At 35.1% G+C, this 15,810-nt stretch overlaps 1 long non-coding RNA gene across 2 annotated transcripts in view; it reads right to left on the minus strand.

Moving 5' to 3' along the window:
• Nucleotides 1-2,097: 2,097 nt before the first annotated feature.
• The window catches only part of LOC145684969 (uncharacterized), a 262,367-nt gene continuing 248,654 nt past the window's right edge, over nucleotides 2,098-15,810 (minus strand). For both annotated transcript variants that reach the window (XR_014131441.1, XR_014131442.1), the window contains one exon: nucleotides 2,098-3,600. This is a non-coding gene — a long non-coding RNA (uncharacterized LOC145684969). The remainder of the gene's footprint in view (nucleotides 3,601-15,810) is intronic.

Below are 15,810 nucleotides of genomic sequence, written 5' to 3' on the forward strand. Positions count from 1 at the left end.
GGGAGGGGCTTTGCCTGAAAATGTGAAAATTCTGCAAGATATTTCATATACTTTACTATAGTAAGATTTCGGGGGGGGGGACTTAAGCCCGGAAGCCCCCCTAAATACGCCACTGGAAGTGAATATTTTCCTTTTTGACCAAAATTTTTATTTAACCGTTCCATCTTGTAAAATTAACCACAGTGGCGGATTTAGAAGGTAAAAACTGGGGGGGGCAGCAGCCAGAATCCAGATTATGATACGTATAGGTCAATCATGAGTTTATTATAAGCTTTTAAAACTACGTATATAAATAATAACACCAATTATTTTTGTCACTGAAAAAAACTTGGGGGCCTAGGACCTCAGGGCCCAGGGCTTGATCCGCCAGTGATTAACCATAAGTATACCATCCAATTAAAGTTGAAGCATAATGTTTAAAAGAAACAACAATAGAACGGAGAAAATTCGCTTCCTAGGTCCAAATATATACCTACTTTTGGGCCACCCTGTATATACATATATAATATCTAATAAAAACAACAACTTTAGGAATGATCAAAAAATGGATCAAAAGATTGCTATCTTGGCCAAGAATTAGTTTTTGGATCAGGGGCCACAGAATTTTTGAATGGTCCCTAAATCGAGTTTTCGTATTTTCTACGGAATAAGCAGATCATACCGTACCTAATTAAGTGATAGTTTGGGTTGGGCTACACTATATATAGTTCTCCAGATATAAAGCCTACAAGAAAATTTTTGATTAAAATATATTGGATCCAAAAACGGCTGTGGTTTCATTGACGTCATTGATTATTCCACTCTGTAGCAACTTCCTGCTAGTCGTATTAAATTGATAACTTCAGTCTTAATTGTTTTTGTGTTGCAGTTTTCTTTGAAATAAGGAAATAGGTACATTTAATGGATTTGCAAAAGAAAATTAAGTAGTTATAATACGTACTGTATGTGAATATGTAACAGCGTTATTTATTTATCATTGTTTAAAACATACTTATATTCATTCATCGTATTCTATGTTAGATTTTTGTTATAAGTAACACATACTTACTGGCGAAAAACTATGGAAAATCAGACTGACATGTTCCAATCTTTGAACTGGGGGCACTGTCCTCCCAGTAACCCGATTTGAAATGTTTTTTTTTGGGGGGGAGGGGGGAGAAATGCGATGATTTGTGTCCAATTGCCACAAAGGAATGTGAGATGAAATTGATGTCCCCCCAGAATAAACCTGAAATCTGCCCGTATCCCAATGTTGAAGACAACTCTGCTCCCCTGATCCTCCATAGCATTATTTTTCAACTTCATAAATATTTTGAACATCGCTTTTAAAAAAAGTATGGGAACAGTTTTATCCGTCCCCCCCCTTCCCCGCCAATGTTGAAGACAGATTTGAGCCTCTGCACATTATTATGTTAGAGCAGAAATATTAGGATTAGCTACTAATCAACAGGAGTTTGTATTTTTTTTTTTTTTTAATATTACATTTAGTGCAAATGGAAAATTATAGAATATGGTGTATCAAATTGAGTCGTAATTGAATATGATACTATTATTTAACTTACAAGAGAGTATACGAACCGTGACAGCTAGATATTTATGAAGCTAGATATGACAGCTAGATAAAGATGACGGTGATGATAAGAAATAAGTGAAATGTTGGAATGAAAAATTGTGGGGAAACTGGAGAACCCCGAGAAAAACCCAAGTGTGTTTGTCTACCACAAAGCTCGCTTGAAGCGAGCTGGGATCGGACCAAGGATCCCATGCACCAGAGGTGAACACTATACCACTGAGCCACCGCGCCCACAGAGTAATATTAAGATAGATGTCGCAGAAATAGGTAGGTATCCAAAGTAGAAGCTGGATTCAGTTGGCTAAGGACAAAAGTCAGTGGAGAGCTCTTGTAAACGCGGTATTGAACTTTCGGGTTTCATAGAGCATAGAGCTAGTTAGCTAGTTAGATGTAGCAAAATTGAAAAAAATAATGAAGAATTAAATCCTATGTTCTGTATTTGACACGATGACCAGAACACGCTTATTTATTTATTTACTTATTTATTAGGCTTTGTCTATTACAGAAGAATAATGGTCGGAAGATTTAGATACTTTTATTTATTTTGTGTGTATCATCAGTTTCTTTAAAAACCGTATAGCCTTGTAGTTTTGGGACATAATGTCATAGACAAGTGATACAATCAAAAAAAAAAATGGATAGCAAAAAAATAAATAAATAAATAATAAAAATAAATAAAAATAAAATAAATAAAATAATCTTCGATTAAGACTGTTGATTAGCGAGACTCAGAGTAGTCTTGGTTTGAGATTGTCTCGTCTTGATATTCCGAGATGAGACTGAGATTAAGATGGACTTTTGTAAATCGAGACGAGACCGAGACTCAATTAGTTCATACATTAGATTGACATTTCAACAACAGTTTTTCGTTTTCCGAAACAGCATTTGGACCTCTGATTTGAGAAACGTCATAAGTCAATGATGTCAATAATACCGTAAGCCAATGATTTGTGACGTTTCTCAACTCAGGGACACTTGTTGCAGCTCGATATTGCAGGATCTATTAGTGTGACTTCTGACATATCACAACCCAACGGTGTAGCTACCCTTCAAGAATCAAAACGGCATGTAAATTCATTTTCGACACATAGTTGACTTATGACATTTCTCAAATCAGCGATTCATTTGTCTTCGGTGAAAATTTTATCTCGAAATCTGGAACCATTAGGAAACACTTAGGATTGCCGGGTGTATGTATAAGTGAAGGTTTTATCATGATAATTTCAAACTTTTTTTTTCATTGTTTTCAGGAATTGCATAATGTAGACAGATCCTTAACACATCTTTTGATGCACCGAAACATCAGCAGAGTTGCCAATTCAGAGTGTTAAAGTCCAGAAGGTATAACGTCGTTGGTTTCCCGCGCTTGGACCGGCTCGTCACTGGGGGTGTGGCAAGAGGATGACCAATCATCACCATTGCGATGAGTAAGTTACACAAATCTGAAGGATGATGATTGGCTATCCTCTTACCACACTCTCAATGACGAGTAGGTCCAAGTGCGGAAAACAAACAACGTTATACCTTCTGGACTCTAATTCATGAAAACTACGATTTTCCTAGTTCCCTCGTACAGAGGCCTCATTAGATTAGTTATCGGTGGAAATGTAAAATTCTTTCTTGTGCTCTATAGTTTCTAAGCTACTCTAACTAAACAAACTGAAAATTAACGATAGAACATCCATTCGTATGAATTATGAGTCAATTTACATGTTTTGCACGGTTACATCTGGTAACACTGTGCGGTTTCTAGTGTACTTCAATCGTTGCTTCCTAGTTTAAAAATATATGCATGAAAGCTTCATTTTGGCATAACCGTTATTTGTGTATCGCTTCAGGTTCAAAAGTCCTACTATCCCAAACTCCGGGTTGTATTCTATATTGGACACCCTGTATTATACATTGTGTGGCACAACAACCTATAGATATATATTCTGTTCATTTCTTTTCAAAATAGGCATTTGATCACAACTCTCTTCTACGCCGTAGGCAACTCCATATTTCTAGGCTCCATCCTTGCTTCTAACCTGAAAGAAGAAGAAAAAAAAAATCAAGAGTAGTAGTATGTCAATTTGATCACAAAAGAGGTATTGCAATTAGAGAGGTAAACTAATTTGTAAGTACTAAAGAGATTATTAAAATTGCTTGAATAACTATTTCAATACACTAGAGCCCCGAGAACTCGGCCGAATTTGGATCGAAGGGTGGCAAATCCCAGGTTATCGGGAATGGAGTTTTAAAAAAGATTAAATAGGAGTGTTTCCCCTAGAAAATACAATACTTTACTTGTATGTATTGGTTGCTTGCTTCAGAATAGGACATAGAATAAACTGTCCAATTACCCTTAAGGCTGCAGACTACTAAATATTTTTGAGAAACTAATACTTTTTTCTTTTGCCCGTTTTTCGTAAGTGGAAAGAGGTAATAAAATTTAACTTACCACAATAATAGATAATATTATTCTACACCCGAAAATGCGAATCGGAAGAATTTTCAGTGTTGCCATCCATAGAAATTACAGTGTGACCAGAATTTGAATTACTCAAAAATCTAGATAAAGGCAGCAACTAGAAAAATGAACTCAACGGTACTTGATGACTTATCATGCTATCTATGTTCCTTGTTTACTACTTTTTAAATAATATTTCTATTTATTTTATAAACCTTACATAAATTATTACAAAATAAATAAGTTATTGCAAAATAAATAAAAGCATTATTTAAAAAGTAGTAAACAAGAAACATAGACAGAATGGTAAGCCGTCAATTACCGTTGAGTTCATTTTTCTAGTCGCTGCCTTTACCTAGATTTTTGAGTAATTCAAATTATGGTCACACTGTAATTTCTATGGATTGTAACACTGAAAATTCTTCCGATTCATATTTTCGGATGTAGAATAACATTGCCTATTAATGTGGTAAGTTACATTTTATTACCTCTTTCCACTTACGAAAAACGGGCCAAAGAAAATTATTAGTTTTTCAAAAAATATTTAGTAGTCTGCCAAACAAAGGAAAAGTACGTAGTTTATGAAGGGATAGAACTTTTACTATATATGAAAATGAAAATTAATGACTACACACTGTAGAGTAATTTACCTGATAAGACTGACCTGAGAAAAATACTTTACGAAGGCATAAAGCTGTCTACACGCAGAACCACAGACGCGTTAATTGACACAAAAAAAGCATAACTTTTGTGATTTCAGCAAAACGCTTAGATGCATAATTTTTAAGCATGTAACCAAATGCATAATGAAAACAGTGTTAATTGATGCACTTGTGTGCATAAAATTCATCATGGAGGTAAACGTTTTGCTGAAATTACAAAATGTTATGCATTTTTTGTCTCCTACTGAAGCATATGCATGCAGTAATTGATACAGTGGTTTGTATCATTGGTTACACATTACTTAAATATACAAGATTTCCAAGGGTGTGGAAGCGATTAAATAAATTTAGAACACTACTAAAAATATGTAATCGAGGCATTTCGGTATGATGCAGAACAGAGTGCAAATATTCCATATTACATGCGAGCACCTACGGCCATTTTGGAAGTTGCCTTACTGGATTTAAGTTAATTCAGTGAAATATGGACTTTATGATACGCTACTATTTTTGAAATAAAGTGTGATTTTTTAATAACATTAATAAGATTGTTTTCTATATTCTTTGTTAACGAAGTTTTGATCACATAGGTCTCGAATATATACAAAAACTTGTCACTGAAAAATGCATGATCATAATTTCGTTCAGGATGCAAACAAGCAGAGAGAAAATACCATACTGTCATTACGAACTCACACCCTATTTCAAAAAATAGTATATTATCGTAACGTTCCCATTTCACTGAATTAATTAAAATCCAGTATGATACCTTCCAAACTGGTCGCAAACAAGGGCGCCGATTTCCCTGTAACTTTGAGGTGCCCATTCATAAAAAATATACATGTAACAATACTATAGCAATAAAAAAATTCATATAAAAATATATATTCATAAAAATACATGGGGGCTCTGCCCCCCCTTCCCCAGGATCGGTGCCCTTGGTCGCAGAGGCTCTCATGTAAAGTGGAATATTTTCACTCTGCCAAGCATCACACCAATAAACCTTGATTTCATAGTTTTGGTAGTGTTGTGAATTTATACAATGAAAATTAACAAGCCGACTTTGCAAAAACTGGCTTGAACGGGTTTCCGCGCGGGTTTTTATCTCCGTGCCAGGGTGTAGCCGATTTATACGGATCGCCAGGTCATCGGGTGCCGAGTTTTAGGGACTCTACTGTATTCGATATTTGAATTATTCGAATATGTGTATGTTCGTTTCCAATATTCGAAAATCCCGAATATTAATTTTCACCATTCGAACAATACTCAAATACTCGTTTTCAATATTTGACCAACTATGTGGATAATTTATTTGTAATCCTAATAATGAAATATATATTAAATACACTTTCATTATTATTGAAATATTTAACTTATTAATTAGTCGAATTTTAATAACATTCGTGTTAATTGTTTATGTAAGAATCTTTATTCAGCTTGTTTTTCACCATGTTAAGTTGGAGCCCTTTAAAAATTTTACGGGATATATTCAAACTAATAATAATAATAATAATAATAATAATAATAATAATAATAATAATAATAATAATAATAATAATAATAATAATAATAATAATAATAACTTTATTTTCAGTACTGTGTACAGCTTATTGGCAAAAATACAGCACTATGTTGTTACAACCACTATACTATATTATATAGTATTAAGATTTACGTATAAGGTAAACAAACTATAGCTTAGGGTCCTACTCAGTTGGGAGCCCAAAGAAATAAAAGAAAAAACTGATTGTAATATAATTTCCAAATAACAAGAAAAAGCAAATAAGATAAAACGCAAATATTCTACAACAATGGTGTTTTTGTTGTTATGTATTTGTGTTGTATGAAGCAAGTAATAGGGCTCTATTTTTCAGCCCCCACTTGTAATGAGGCCCCTGTTATCTAGTCCCGCTTATAATGGAGCCTCGTTCTCCAGCCCTACTAGTAATGGGCCCTTGTATTCATTTAGATATCCATTAAGTCCGTAAACTAGGATATAGCATATATTCAAACCTTAAAAATGGCGACATTTTTTCGCTGAAAAAAAAGAAGCTTGACGTATAAAGGGCCCCTTTCAATAGCTTAGGGCCCCGTCAAACCAAAATCCAGCACTGCATTATACAATAGAATGAATAGAATGAATATAAAATGAATATAGAATATAGAATGAATATTAGCAGCTGAAGGTTAATATATTCATTCTATATTCTATATTAACCCTGTTAGAAGGTTAATATATTTAAATTACAAGGTTCAAGATGATTTATAAAACAAGATAATAATAATAATATTATTATTATTGTTATTATTATTATTATTATTATTATTATTATTATTATTATTAATAATAATAATAATAATAATAATAATAATAATAATAATAATAATAATAATAATAATAATAATAATAATAATAATAATAATAATAATAATAAAGCAACGTTAGCGACGAATTTTCGTGATGAATTTTAAAGTTGTAGGGTTTGCCATAGTACCTATGGCAATTCACATTTTGTTTCGTAAGATGAATTTTAAAAGAGTCAAATTACAATAGAAACAAAACGTATCTCCTACATTAGTGGTTCCCAAACTGTCACAGGCGTATCCGTGAGGGTATGCGCCGGTACTACTAAGCGTACGAAAGAAAAGCAAAAAGCAGTTTGGATCTCCCTTCAATTGTATTTTATCCTTTGGTTTATAATGCATAATCATGAGGCAAAGCTAAATATTTAATTTTATTTTATTATACTGAGAAATAAACCTGACAGATTTTCATCTACACTAGCCGAGTAATAGGATCCATGCTTTTAGTATACTTAATCACACTAATGGTTCCAGAAACATCGTTGGAGGGGGGGGGGGGGGGTTGGATCGCCTCCTAGTCAGTTGAAATGTAAAGAAAATGTTTCAAGCTTTACGTCCCACGGTTATGTCAGCTGAGTAAAGGAGACTGTGATGATGAGAAGTAAATGCAATGGTGTAATTAATAAAGTGGGATGAAACGGGAGAATTCCTAGAAAACTCATGCATACGGTTTTGGTCCACCAGAAGGTCCACTTGGCGCGAGCTGGAATCGAACCAACGACCCACGCACCAGAGGTGAACGCTCTACCGCTGAGTCATCGTGCCTTCCACGAAGTAATATATGAATTAGCAAACGTCTTACATAATATCTACATATAGGCTACAATAATATACTACTTTAAACTCAAACACATTCGGAAAAATTAAATGCGGGTATTTCAGGAAATATATATTTAATTTAATCATTGTTGCTTAATTTGTGATTTAATACATTTCTTGTTCGTTAGTGTTATCATCTTTTGTGTGTGCGTTGAAGGGGTGGAAGGGGTTCACTCTCTGATTTTGAATTATTGTACGACCTACCTATCCTGCTGGGCATCCCCAATATCAGTACCATGGTTCACACATTGTAGAGACATTTAAAAAGTAGCCTTTGGGAGGGAGGCAGTCGCCCCATCGCCCTCCTTGTGGGTCCGTCTGACATAATCCTGGCTTCGGTTTGCGGTGAAGGCCCAGAGAATTTTCAGTGTTGATAATTTACACTTTGTCAGCAATGAGACAATACATAATGGAAGATCTACAGTGTTGAAGTGAGGTCTGGACCATAGATATCAAAATTCGCGAGCCTCAATCAATTTCGAGCTCATGCGAGCACGAGTCGAAAACCCGTGTGAGAAAGAGGTGGGGTGGATCCAAGCGGGGCTATCGGGGCGGTCTCCTCTCTCCCAAAAAAGGAAACTTTCTTATTTTATATATAAAACCCATCCCAGAGTTTGGAACTCTCAAAAGTAGCTCTAAGTAGAAATATTACAACCTACCGCCTTCCCCCAGAAGTCCGTCTTGGATCCGCCCCTGGAGAACGAATTCTATAAGCGATGGCGACGCAGAGATCAAGTCCGAACGTACGCGACCTTTAAACGAGGCAGGCAAGCGCAAGCACCAGGTCCGGCTCGTTCATAGGCAACGTAGGCGGTTGCCTAGGGTGGAAACATTTAGGGGCGAAACGGCATGCATTTTCTTTTTATGCGCGGTTTATCAACATTAGCTAACACGTACGTCCGCCAGCGCCCTACACTTTTAGGAAGAGGAAGTTAATTAAAAGTGGGATCAGGCCCGTATCCACGGGGGGCTAGGAGGGCCGGCCCCCTAAACTTTGGCTGGCCTCCCCTAAAAGTTTTACGGTAGGCTTGCAAATGAACTATAGTATGGTGATGAAGTATAATATGATTGAGTTGCCTCCCCCCCCTAATTTTTTGGGCTGGCTACGGGCCTGAGTGGGATCACCGAACATCGATTATTGCTCATATATATATATGGAGCATGGGAACATCTATCTGACCATTGGACGTTTCCGTGTTACCACTGTTTATTCTATGCTCCTGCATTATTTGAATATACAGACTCCGAATGCTCTCAGAAATATCAATGACTCAAAGTTTCTACATAACGTAGTCAATGGAAACTTAAGGTCCAAAGTCCTACTTCAAGAACTATTCCTTCACATTGCTACCCGTGTAGCACCAAATACTCATCTCTTCCATCCTTCCCGCCCTAGACTGTCGATTATTCGAAGGCCCTTCTTTCACAGAACATCAAATTTATATAATATGATAACATCTGACGTGGACTTTTTTTTTTTTTTTTTTTGTAGCAACGTGGACTTTTTGACAGAATAATTACACAAATTTCAAACAATTAAAAATGAATTAAGGAACGTCATCTTTGCTTTGTATTTTTTTATTATTTTGTTATTTTTTTCTATTGTTAATACACGTTTGTTATGTTTCCCTGTGTAAATGGCACTCGATTTGCGTATGTGATATTGACGCTTTGCTGTGAAGGAATGTGATATTGACGCTTTGCTGTGAAGGAATGTGATATTGACGCTTTACTGTAAAGGAATGTGATATTAACGCTTTGCTGTGAAGGAATGTGATATTGACGCTTTGTTGTGAAAGAATGTGATATTGACGCTTTGCTGTGAAGGGGTGTGATATTGACGCTTTACTGTAAAGGAATGTGATATTGACGCTTTGCTGTGAAGGGATGTGATATTGACGCTTTGTTGTGAAAGAATGTGATATTGACGCTTTGCTGTGAAGGAATGTGATATTGATGCTTTAGAACTGTTTTCTGAGCTCAGAGGAATTTGTCGTCATTTTAATGACTCAATATCAACTTCTGAAGAAGTCCTAAGCTACAGTGGTCGAAGTGAGACGGTATGCGGTGGTATGCCATACCCCCTCTGGTTTTTCAGTAATGAGGATATACCGTCTTTGGTTTTGCAGTGACCAAGACAATATTTAAATATCCGGTATGTTGAGTCAAAATCATAATAAAACATACGGCCTCTGCTTTTTTTTTCCACTTCGAACATTGTTAAGCTACATTTATCACCATGGTCTTGATCGATTAGGGATGCGCACGAGACGAGTCGAGACAGAATTTTCCTGACAAAATTCGAGTCGAGACACAGCTCTTTCAATAGAGAAGAATACATTTTTCGAGTCGAGACATCACTTTTACAGCACATTTTCGAGACGAGACAGCCTCAAATCTTGTCTCGTGCGCATCCCTACTTTTCGTATTTTGCTCACGTTGCCAGTGTCCGTGGCTAGTGCAGAACGAAGTTCTTCCAAATTAATCTTCGTTCTATAATGTGTCAGGGAAGACTAGTAGATCTAGCCACAATTTCTATTGAAAGGGAGTTAGCAAGACAAATAGACTCGACAATTCTAGGGAAAGAGTTTGCAAGTATGAAAGCACGGAAAGTACCTTAAGGTTATAAATGCTGTTGCTCAATTTATCTCAAACGGTGAGTGAAAGACTTATGTAAATAGGCCTATTAAAATGTACTATCCCAACATCACGAACTTTATTTTATTTATTTATTTTTATTTTTTATTTTTTTTTACATTGGTGCAAACAGAACTGATTTTTCTGTGATAATTAGTAAATGTAGGTAAAGCTACTCCAACCAAAAATTATTATATATAAGTATAAACCCTCTATTACTAGTTTACACTAATTATTAAAGTAAAAATTGTTCAAAAAACAAAGCTGTTTATAGTATACCTCTTAACTTTTGATTTCCTTAAACAGGTAAAAATTAAATTTTAGGGCACATATTGTTTTATATTAACAATGGATATCAACACCATTTACATTACAGTAAAACATTGACTTCCTGTTGCCTTGTCGTTATGTTTGTAAAATTTCATTCCAAATGCCACAGCAATAAAAATGTTTTTTTTTTTTTTTTTTTTTTTTTAATAATTGGCTTATAGATTACTTAATACCATAGAGAGAGGCATTGGGAGTAAGTTTTACAAGGGCACTGGGAGTAAGAGAGGCATTGGTATGATGCGATGAAAATGTCAGAGGTGACAAGACTTCACTTTGGTTTGAGTTTGTGGGAGAAGGAGATTATAGGGGCACAGACATGTTTTTCGCCTAGGGTATAAAATATCCTAGAGCCGCCCCTGGCAAGCACAAGTAACTACGAGCCTTGTTGAGGATGAACTCGATGAAGTTAATGACGAGCGAGATCGAGCATGTAGGGGTCTCATTCAGGATATCGAGCTCGAACTTGACTGAGTGCGAACGTGTATCTCTTTGAAATCACTGAGGTCCAGCTCCATTGAGGATGGTGAATTTGAGCCCCCGGGAGACTTCAAATCTGAATTACTGTAGTGCAGTGGTTCTCAACCTAATTCCTATCACGACCCCATTTTATCACATCCCCTTGCCAGCGACCCCCTTATAGTTTTTGGTTTGTAATAAGCTTGTGTGGGATTTTTAATATACTTATTGCGGAGATCTCACGATATCCATCTATTTCTATAATAGTAGAATCCATTTCTTGTATATAGTGAATACAGTAACTTTCCTAAAAGCGAATGGATTAAAAACAAATTTGGTCAGTTCATTTATATTACAAATATCGAATCCGATCCGTCATACTGTTTCAAAATGGAGGCCGTTTGAAAATTTTAAAACTTTATAACTCCGTTAATTCTGGGTCATATGATAAAAAAAAAATAAAGTGATTTCTACTTTTGGTTAAGAAAACTTGGGCAGTTGTTAAAAAATGCTATTGAGTATTTTAAATGATTTGATAATGTGCGTTACGAAGATTGAACAGAACATTGCCGCATTAGTGAAATCACACCATGCTCAGGTATCTCATTAGCTTTCAATTTTAATCGTATTTCAATATGCAGGTTTTGTTGCATGTGTATTTTTCTGGTATTTCAATATGCAGTTCTCATTAGTTTCGCATCGTACGTCTTTCATTTAAAATGATTTTTAAACAACTCTACCTGTTGCAAATGTTTGGTAGACGTATTTTTTATTGTTCTTAATAGTATTTATAAAAATAAAAATATGCCTATCGGAACAAAATTTAAAATAATGTTTAAAAATATTTTCCAGTATTAGATTCTAATTATATTTATCTCTTCTGCTTATCCCCCATAAAACCCTCTTGCGACTCCCAGGTTGAGAAATCCTGCTGTAGTGTGTTTCATGCTTTGTCACCGCGATTCGAACCCAGGATCTCATGTTCCAAAGGCTTTAACCACTAGAAAATGTAGAACATTGTTGATAATTTGATTTGATTGTGATTTGACTGTGCTTATAGAAACCCAGAATTAAAGACGTGCTGACCACATATTATCATCTAACATAGAAAGCCGTTAGGTTTCTCTTATTCCTTCGTAAGCTCTAACATAAGAGAATTTGGTAGTTATAATGTATATAGTACCTTCTAGCTTCTAGTCTTATGTTAGTATGCTATCTACCATTTCAGTTCTTGGTCCGTCCTCCGAAGATGATATACATAACGTGTCAAAGAGATGTCACCGTGCATCTTTGATTCCTGAATAAAGAAACGAGACGTGTCACTGATTCTTCAAAGAGTCTGCTTCGCGACCTCCGCTCTGACGGTTCCGAACGAACCAAAGAAAGTCACCCATCAGGTTTGACCTCTGGATGTATATTTAACATCCAATACTCTGTCAAAACAAGAGTGTTTTTCGAGGGCAACGAGTGTTATAGAATACCAAATCAGGCATGGCGGCAACCGAACGAGTTCAGGAGTTGTCCCATTCATCATTCAAGCCGGGCAGTCCGCCGCATTCTTTGCCTCCCCTGCTTCATCTCATCTCTGGCTCTCTTCGTGTGCCACAGACAAAAGGAAAAGCAATGACGATAGACAGCGACGAAGAAAATGAAGAAGAAGGAAGCAAATAAAGAAGAACAGAGATAGACCATGATAAATTTTAGAATTATTTAGTTAAAAAAAAAAGTGATTCTGGATGTACTGAAAGAATGTGTCCATGTAAAATACATATATACATTTTTCTAATGTATTTTTTTTTCTAATGACAACACAGTACAGCGATATATCCCTATTATAATTAATCTGTACCTATTTTGTCAATACTGATCAGAGGCGCAATAATCAAGCATATAGCCTATATATAGCTAAAAGAAAAAAACATTGTTATTGACATGACATGTTGTCATGGAAAAAGATTATTATGGACGTATACACGAAATGGACGAATATAGATGGAATATGTTTGTGTAAATAAAAGGAATAAATCGATGTTAGTTGGTATGTATAATGTTATGACATATTAATCTGAAGTTGATAGGTTTATTGTAATAACTTGATATATCTGCGAATTAGGGCTAAAGTGTTTATTCGCTTTTATCTGGTGCCGAAGACACGGGACTATACTATACTATTTAGTTCCGAAGAATAGTAAGAACTGAGTTTATGTGTATACGTATTTTATGAGTTTCACTACTTTAAGAAGTGGGAAGAGAATCCAAAGAATTAGCAATATGCAGGATTCCGAGATTGAAGAAGTACCCAGTATTTCAAATGAAACCATATCTGGTAATGCCGTAACTGTGTCTGAACATTCCTATTCTAATCTTATTGATATGTTTAGTCAACTACTAGATGAAAAGCTAGAACAGAAATTTGATCAACAACAAAAATTGTACGAAGAAAAGCTAGATAAAAAGCTAGAACAGATACTAGATGCTAAATTCGAACAACACAATGAAAAGCTAAAACAGAAATTTGATCGACAACAAAAATTGTACGATGAAAAGCTAGATGAAAAGCTAGATGAAGATGGACGAAACGAAAATAGTGAAGAACAAGATGGTAATGAAACCATAGAACCTGTGACGAATGATGATACGGAAGATGCTACAATTGAAGAAGAACCGTCATCTCCGGTCAAGAAAACCTCCACTACTACTACAGCCGTATTCAAAATTGAAGTGAAAGGTCTGCCGAGATTATACCGGTTAGGGAAATTGAAGAAATTGTTGACTGATAATTTGAAGTTGGGAAGCCATACTATTAGGTCACCGAAAAGAGCGAGTTCTTGGATTTATTTGATCTTCAAAACTGAAGAAGACCAACAGATGGCAGTAAAGATTTTGAATGGATACAGTTGGAAGAAGCGAGTTCTTTCAGCCGAAGTTGTCGAAGCTGATCAACGTAAGCGAAAATTGGAAAACTCTGTTGATAAGGATTATAAAAAGGCGAAAGTTCAGTTATCCGTAGAAGACAGAATAAAACAGGCTATAATACCTTTGTGGGATGTTAATTATAGAGAACAGTTGAAGAAGAATACTGAAGAAATAAAATCTTCACTCACGCGACTAATGGATTTGTTGCCGAGAAGGAATTTAGATTTAACAAATTGGGCAGAAGAAAGAAAAGAGAAGAATGAAGGACTTGCTGACTTTCTGAAGCATTCGTCTATAGAGAAGATTACGGATGATTTGAAAGATTATGTCCAAAACAGAGAAAGAAACTGCTTGAACGTAACATCGCTCTATTTCCAGATCTTCAATGAAAAGGAAGAAGGTGAGAAACCTCCACCACTACAGCTGTTGTTCAAGAAAGAATATGTGAAAGAAACTATATGTGACATGAATTTTCGAGTATCTCCAGATTATTATTTTCAAGTGAATACTTTGATGCTGTATACTTCCATCGCAGAAATGGTTGAAGTTGACGAAGAAACTTCCTTGGTAGATGTGTGTTGTGCCATTGGAGGAATTGGATTTATTTTTGCTAAGAGTTGTGCTCAAATTCTTAGCATAGATGTAGTTGAAGATGGCTGTATTCCCGTTTGTGACTTATCGTTTAGCTTGATTGAATCTTTTGGCCATGTAACTTAGATTTGAGTTACGGATGGATAACAATTCCTAATTTATTCTCTCAGATGTTATGAGTTGTGTTGTGAGTACTTCATTTGGACTTTATATTTGAGCAACATGTTATGATGTGATTAATTTATCTTATCTTTGTATTAACTTTGAATGTTATGTTTACCTTTATTTTACTTTACATGTTCAAAAGAGATTTGATTGTGTTAACTTGAAATCCATGACAGTGAACTTAAATTGAAGCTTTTAAATGTAATTATTACCTTCTGATCTTGTTGTTGACGTGTGATATGATGGCAATCTTAATTGTAAATAATGTTGTTTGTATATGAATGTTATCGCTCAATGTAAAAGAGGAACAATTAACTAGTAACTCTGCGTAAGTCATCAATTACTTATAATTTTGAATAGACCCATAAATGATATTTGTAATGAATCGACGTTTTATGATATGTAATTAGTAATAAAAGAAAAATGTTGTTATAAATGAATTGATATATATATATATGGAGAAAGAAGAGAAGAGAAAACTACTTATATTGATGTAATAATAATTGATACGAGGATTGATGTAATAATAATTAGTACGAGGGCTATTCAAAAAGTGAGTGTTTTGAAAATATACAGGGTTCTTTCCTTCACTGTAATACTGTTACGGAATTCCCGTTCTGGGCGACATTTACAGCGATATATCCCTATTATAATTAATCTGTACCTATTTTGTCAATACTGATCAGAGGCGCAATAATCAAGCATATAGCCTATATATAGCTAAAAGAAAAAAACATTGTTATTGACATGACATGTTGTCATGGAAAAAGATTATTATGGACGTATACACGAAATGGACGAATATAGATGGAATATGTTTGTGTAAATAAAAGGAATAAATCGATGTT

This window comes from Thermobia domestica, chromosome 5 (assembly GCF_964235325.1).
Source record: "Thermobia domestica chromosome 5, izTheDome1.hap1.1, whole genome shotgun sequence".
NCBI classification, from domain to species: Eukaryota; Metazoa; Arthropoda; class Insecta; order Zygentoma; family Lepismatidae; genus Thermobia; species Thermobia domestica.